The following is a 7,566-nucleotide window of genomic DNA, read 5'->3' as shown; positions in this document are numbered from 1 at the left end:
GAATTCGCAAAGAAGAGCACGAAATCTACAAAATCATGACTTTTTACCAAGATTCAACGGCTGAATTGCAAGAAAACAGCAGAATTCTGCACGAAATCGTCAAAATTCTTAGAGAAAACCGCATAATTCGATGCAAAACGACGATTTCTCGCCGATTTTCGTTGTTTTCTATCTTGAATTCGCAAAGAAGAGCACGAAATCTACAAAATCATCACTTTTTACCAAGATTCAACGGCTGAATTGCAAGAAAACAGCAGAATTCTCCACGAAATCATCAAAATTTTTACAGAAAACCGCATATTTCGATGCAAAACGACGATTTTTCGCCGATTTTCGTTGTTTTCTGGCTTGAATTCGCAAAGAAGAGCACGAAATCTACAAAATCATGACTTTTTACCAAGATTTAACGGCTGAATTGCAAGAAAACAGCAGAATTCTGCACGAAATCATCAAAATTCTTACAGAAAACCGCATATTTCGATGCAAAACGACGATTTCTCGCCGATTTTCGTTGTTTTCTGGCATGAATTTGCAAAGAAGAGCACGAAATCCACAAAATCATGACTTTTTACCAAGATTCAACGGCTGAATTGCAAGAAAACAGCAGAATTCTGCACGAAATCATCAAAATTCTTAGAGAAAACCGCATATTTCGATGCAAAACGACGATTTCTCGCTGATTTTCGTTGTTTTCTGGCTTGAATTCGCAAAGAAGGGCACGAAATCTACAAAATCATTACTTTTTACCAAGATTCAACGGCTGAATTGCAAGAAAACAGCAGAATTCTGCACGAAATCATCAAAATTCTTAGAGAAAACCGCATATTTCGATGCAAAACGACGATTTCTCGCTGATTTTCGTTGTTTTCTATCTTGAATTCGCAAAGAAGAGCACGGAATCTACAAAATCATAACTTTTTACCAAGATTCAACGGCTGAATTGCAAGAACACAGCAGAATTCTGCACGAAATCATCAAAATTCTTACAGAAAACCGCATACTTCGATGCAAAACGACGATTTCTCGCCGATTTTCGTTGTTTTCTGGCTTGAATTCGCAAAAGAGCACGAATTCTACAAAATCATCACGTTTTACCAAGATTCAACGGCTGAATTGCAAGAAATCAGCAGAATTCTGCACGAAATCATCAAAATTCTTAGAGAAAACTGCATATTTCGATGCAAAACAACGATTTCTCGCCGATTTTCGTTGTTTTCTATCTTGAATTCGCCAAGAAGAGCACGAAATCTACAAAATCATCACTTTTTACCAAGATTCAACGGTTGAATTGCAAGAAAACAGCAGAATTCTGCACGAAATCTTCAAAATTCTTAGAGAAAACTGCATATTTCGATGCAAAACAACGATTTCTCGCCGATTTTCGTTGTTTTCTATCTTGAATTCGCCAAGAAGAGCACGAAATCTACAAAATCATGACTTTTTACCTAGATTCAACGGCTGAATTGCAAGAAAACAGCAGAATTCTGCACGAAATCATCAAAATTCTTACAGAAAACCGCATATTTCGATGCAAAACAACGATTTCTCGCCGATTTTCGTTGTTTTCTATCTTGAATTCGCCAAGAAGAGCACGAAATCTACTAAATCATGACTTTTTACCTAGATTCAACGGCTGAATTGCAGGAAAACAGCAGAATTCTCCACGAAATCATCAAAATTCTTACAGAAAACCGCATATTTCGATGCAAAACGTCGATTTTTCGCCGATTTTCGTTGTTTTCTGGCTTGAATTCGCAAAGAAGAGCACGAAATCTACAAAATCATGACTTTTTACCAAGATTCAACGGCTGAATTGCAAGAAAACAGCAGAATTCTGCACGAAATCATCAAAATTCTTACAGAAAACCGCATATTTCGATGCAAAACAACGATTTCTCGCCGATTTTCGTTGTTTTCTGGCATGAATTTGCAAAGAAGAGCACGAAATCCACAAAATCATGACTTTTTACCAAGATTCAACGGCTGAATTGCAAGAAAACAGCAGAATTCTGCACGAAATCGTCAAAATTCTTAGAGAAAACCGCATATTTCGATGCAAAACGACGATTTCTCGCTGATTTTCGTTGTTTTCTATCTTGAATTCGCAAAGAAGAGCACAAAATCTACAAAATCATGACTTTTTACCAAGATTCAACGGCTGAATTGCAAGAACACAGCAGAATTCTGCACGAAATCATCAAAATTCTTACAGAAAACCGCATATTTCGATGCAAAACGACGATTTTTCGCCGATTTTCGTTGTTTTCTGGCTTGAATTCGCAAAGAAGAGCACGAAATCTACAAAATCATGACTTTTTACCAAGATTCAACGGCTGAATTGCAAGAAAACAGCAGAATTCTGCACGAAATCATCAAAATTCTTAGAGAAAACCGCATATTTCGATGCAAAACGACGATTTCTCGCTGAATTTCGTTGTTTTCTATCTTGAATTCGCAAAGAAGAGCACAAAATCTACAAAATTATGACTTTTTACCAAGATTCAACGGCTGAATTGCAGGAAAACAGCAGAATTCTGCACGAAATCGTCAAAATTCTTAGAGAAAACCGCATATTTCGATGCAAAACGACGATTTCTCGCTGATTTTCGTTGTTTTCTATCTTGAATTTGCAAAGAAGAGCACGAAATCTACAAAATTATGACTTTCTACCTAGATTCAACGGCTGAATTGCAAGAAAACAGCAGAATTCTGCACGAAATCATCAAAATTCTTACAGAAAACCGCATATTTCGATGCAAAACAACGATTTCTCGCCGATTTTCGTTGTTTTCTCTATCTTGAATTCGCCAAGAAGAGCACGAAATCTACAAAATCATGACTTTTTACCTAGATTCAACGGCTGAATTGCAGGAAAACAGCAGAATTCTCCACGAAATCATCAAAATTCTTACAGAAAACCGCATATTTCGATGCAAAACGACGATTTTTCGCCGATTTTCGTTGTTTTCTGGCTTGAATTCGCAAAGAAGAGCACGAAATCTACAAAAATCATGACTTTTTACCAAGATTTAACGGTTGAATTGCAAGAAAACAGCAGAATTCTGCACGAAATCATCAAAATTCTTACAGAAAACCGCATATTTCGATGCAAAACGACGATTTCTCGCCGATTTTCGTTGTTTTCTGGCATGAATTTGCAAAGAAGAGCACGAAATCCACAAAATCATGACTTTTTACCAAGATTCAACGGCTGAATTGCAAGAAAACAGCAGAATTCTGCACGAAATCATCAAAATTCTTAGAGAAAACCGCATATTTCGATGCAAAACGACGATTTCTCGCTGATTTTCGTTGTTTTCTATCTTGAATTCGCAGAGAAGAGCACAAAATCTACAAAATTATGACTTTTTACCAAGATTCAACGGCTGAATTGCAAGAAAACAGCAGAATTCTGCACGAAATCGTCAAAATTCTTAGAGAAAACCGCATATTTCGATGCAAAACGACGATTTCTCGCTGATTTTCGTTGTTTTCTATCTTGAATTCGCAAAGAAGAGCACGGAATCTACAAAATCATGACTTTTTACCAAGATTCAACGGCTGAATTGCAAGAACACAGCAGAATTCTGCACGAAATCATCAAAATTCTTACAGAAAACCGCATTTTTCGATGCAAAACGACGATTTCTTGCCGATTTTCGTTGTTTTCTGGCTTGAATTCGCAAAGAAGAGCACGAAATCTACAAAATCATTACTTTTTACCAAGATTCAACGGCTGAATTGCAAGAAAACAGCAAAATTCTGCACGAAATCATCAAAATTCTTACAGAAAACCGCATATCTCGATGCAAAACAACGATTTCTCGCCGATTTTAGTTGTTTTCTGGCTTGAATTCGCAAAGAAGAGCACGAAATCTACAAAATCATCACTTTTTACCAAGATTCTACGGCTGAATTGCAAGAAAACAGCAGAATTCTGCACGAAATCATCAAAATTTTTACAGAAAACCGCATATTTCGATGCAAAACGACGATTTCTCGCCGATTTTCGTTGTTTTCTGGCTTGAATTCGCAAAGAAAAGCACGAAATCTACAAAATCATGACTTTTTACCAAGATTCAACGGCTGAATTGCAAGAAATCAGCAGAATTCTGCACGAAATCATCAAAATTCTTAGAGAAAACTGTATATTTCGATGCAAAACAACGATTTCTCGCCGATTTTCGTTGTTTTCTATCTTGAATTCGCCAAGAAGAGCACGAAATCTACAAAATCATGACTTTTTACATAGATTCATCGGCTGAATTGCAAGAAAACAGCAGAATTCTGCACGAAATCATCAAAATTCTTACAGAAAACCGCATATTTCGATGCAAAACAACGATTTCTCGCCGATTTTCGTTGTTTTCTATCTTGAGTTCGCCAAGAAGAGCACGAAATCTACAAAATCATGACTTTTTACCTAGATTCAACGGCTGAATTGCAAGAAAACAGCAGAATTCTGCACGAAATCATCAAAATTCTTAGAGAAAACTGCATATTTCGATGCAAAACAACGATTTCTCGCCGATTTTCGTTGTTTTCTATCTTGAATTCGCCAAGAAGAGCACGAAATCTACAAAATCATGACTTTTTACCTAGATTCAACGGCTGAATTGCAAGAAAACAGCAGAATTCTGCACGAAATCATCACAATTCTTACAGAAAACCGCATATTTCGATGCAAAACAACGATTTCTCGCCGATTTTCGTTGTTTTCTATCTTGAATTCGCCAAGAAGAGCACGAAATCTACAAAATCATGACTTTTTACCTAGATTCAACGGCTGAATTGCAGGAAAACAGCAGAATTCTCCACGAAATCATCAAAATTCTTAGAGAAAACCGCATATTTCGATGCAAAACGACGATTTCTCGCTGATTTTCGTTGTTTTCTATCTTGAATTCGCAAAGAAGAGCAGGAAATCTACAAAATCATGACTTTTTACCAAGATTCAACGGCTGAATTGCAAGAAAACAGCAGAATTCTGCACGAAATCATCAAAATTCTTACAGAAAACCGCATGTTTCGATGCAAAACGACGATTTCTCGCCGATTTTCGTTGTTTTCTGGCATGAATTTGCAAAGAAGAGCACGAAATCCACAAAATCATGACTTTTTACCAAGATTCAACGGCTGAATTGCAAGAAAACAGCAGAATTCTGCACGAAATCATCAAAATTCTTAGAGAAAACCGCATATTTCGATGCAAAACGACGATTTCTCGCTGATTTTCGTTGTTTTCTATTTTGAATTCGCAAAGAAGAGCACAAAATCTACAAAATTATGACTTTTTACCAAGATTCAACGGCTGAATTGCAAGAAAACAGCAGAATTATGCACGAAATCGTCAAAATTCTTTGAGAAAACCGCATATTTCGATGCAAAACGACGATTTCTCGCTGATTTTCGTCGTTTTCTATCTTGAATTCGCAAAGAAGAGCACGAAATCCACAAAATCATGACTTTTTACCAAGATTCAACGATTGAATTGCAAGAAAACAGCAGAATTCTGCACGAAATCATCAAAATTCTTAGAGAAAACCGCATATTTCGATGCAAAACAACGATTTCTCGCCGATTTTCGTTGTTTTCTATCTTGAATTCGCCAAGAAGAGCACGAAATCTACAAAATCATGACTTTTTACATAGATTCATCGGCTGAATTGCAAGAAAACAGCAGAATTCTGCACGAAATCATCAAAATTCTTACAGAAAACCGCATATTTCGATGCAAAACAACGATTTCTCGCCGATTTTCGTTGTTTTCTATCTTGAGTTCGCCAAGAAGAGCACGAAATCTACAAAATCATGACTTTTTACCTAGATTCAACGGCTGAATTGCAAGAAAACAGCAGAATTCTGCACGAAATCATCAAAATTCTTACAGAAAACCGCATATTTCGATGCAAAACGACGATTTCTCGCCGATTTTCGTTGTTTTCTGGCTTGAATTCGCAAAGAAAAGAACGAACTCTACAAAATCATGACTTTTTACCAAGATTCAACGGCTGAATTGCAAGAAAACAGCAGAATTCTGCACGAAATCATCAAAATTCTTAGAGAAAACCGCATATTTCGATGCAAAACGACGATTTCTCGCTGATTTTCGTTGTTTTCTATCTTGAATTCGCAAAGAAGAGCACGGAATCTACAAAATCATAACTTTTTACCAAGATTCAACGGCTGAATTGCAAGAACACAGCAGAATTCTGCACGAAATCATCAAAATTCTTACAGAAAACCGCATATTTCGATGCAAGACGACGATTTCTCGCCGATTTTCGTTGTTTTCTGGCTTGAATTCGCAAAGAAGAGCACGAAATCTACAAAATCATCACTTTTTACCAAGATTCAACGATTGAATTGCAAGAAAACAGCAGAATTCTGCACGAAATCATCAAAATTCTTAGAGAAAACCGCATATTTCGATGCAAAACAACGATTTCTCGCCGATTTTCGTTGTTTTCTATCTTGAATTCGCCAAGAAGAGCACGAAATCTACAAAATCATGACTTTTTACATAGATTCATCGGCTGAATTGCAAGAAAACAGCAGAATTCTGCACGAAATCATCAAAATTCTTACAGAAAACCGCATATTTCGATGCAAAACAACGATTTCTCGCCGATTTTCGTTGTTTTCTATCTTGAGTTCGCCAAGAAGAGCACGAAATCTACAAAATCATGACTTTTTACCTAGATTCAACGGCTGAATTGCAAGAAAACAGCAGAATTCTGCACGAAATCATCAAAATTCTTACAGAAAACCGCATATTTCGATGCAAAACGACGATTTCTCGCCGATTTTCGTTGTTTTCTGGCTTGAATTCGCAAAGAAAAGAACGAAATCTACAAAATCATGACTTTTTACCAAGATTCAACGGCTGAATTGCAAGAAAACAGCAGAATTCTGCACGAAATCATCAAAATTCTTAGAGAAAACCGCATATTTCGATGCAAAACGACGATTTCTCGCTGATTTTCGTTGTTTTCTATCTTGAATTCGCAAAGAAGAGCACGGAATCTACAAAATCATAACTTTCTACCAAGATTCAACGGCTGAATTGCAAGAACACAGCAGAATTCTGCACGAAATCATCAAAATTCTTACAGAAACCGCATATTTCGATGCAAGACGACGATTTCTCGCCGATTTTCGTTGTTTTCTGGCTTGAATTCGCAAAGAAGAGCACGAAATCTACAAAATCATCACTTTTTACCAAGATTCAACGGCTGAATTGCAAGAAAACAGCAGAATTCTGCACGAAATCATCAAAATTCTTAGAGAAAACCGCATATTTCGATGCAAAACGACGATTTCTCGCCGATTTTCGTTGTTTTCTGGCTTGAATTCGCAAAAGAGCACGAAATCTACAAAATCATCACTTTTTACCAAGATTCAACGGCTGAATTGCAAGAAAACAGCAGAATTCTGCACGAAATCATTAAAATTCTTAGAGAAAACTGCATATTTCGATGCAAAACAACGATTTCTCGCCGATTTTCGTTGTTTTCTATCTTGAATTCGCCAAGAAGAGCACGAAATCTACAAAATCATGACTTT

Source organism: Gnatocerus cornutus, unplaced genomic scaffold (genome assembly GCF_029298725.1).
Source record: "Gnatocerus cornutus isolate USDA-ARS CGAHR unplaced genomic scaffold, icGnaCorn1.1 ctg00000028.1, whole genome shotgun sequence".
Lineage (NCBI taxonomy): Eukaryota > Metazoa > Arthropoda > Insecta > Coleoptera > Tenebrionidae > Gnatocerus > Gnatocerus cornutus.
Note: the sequence above shows the minus strand (reverse complement) of the source record.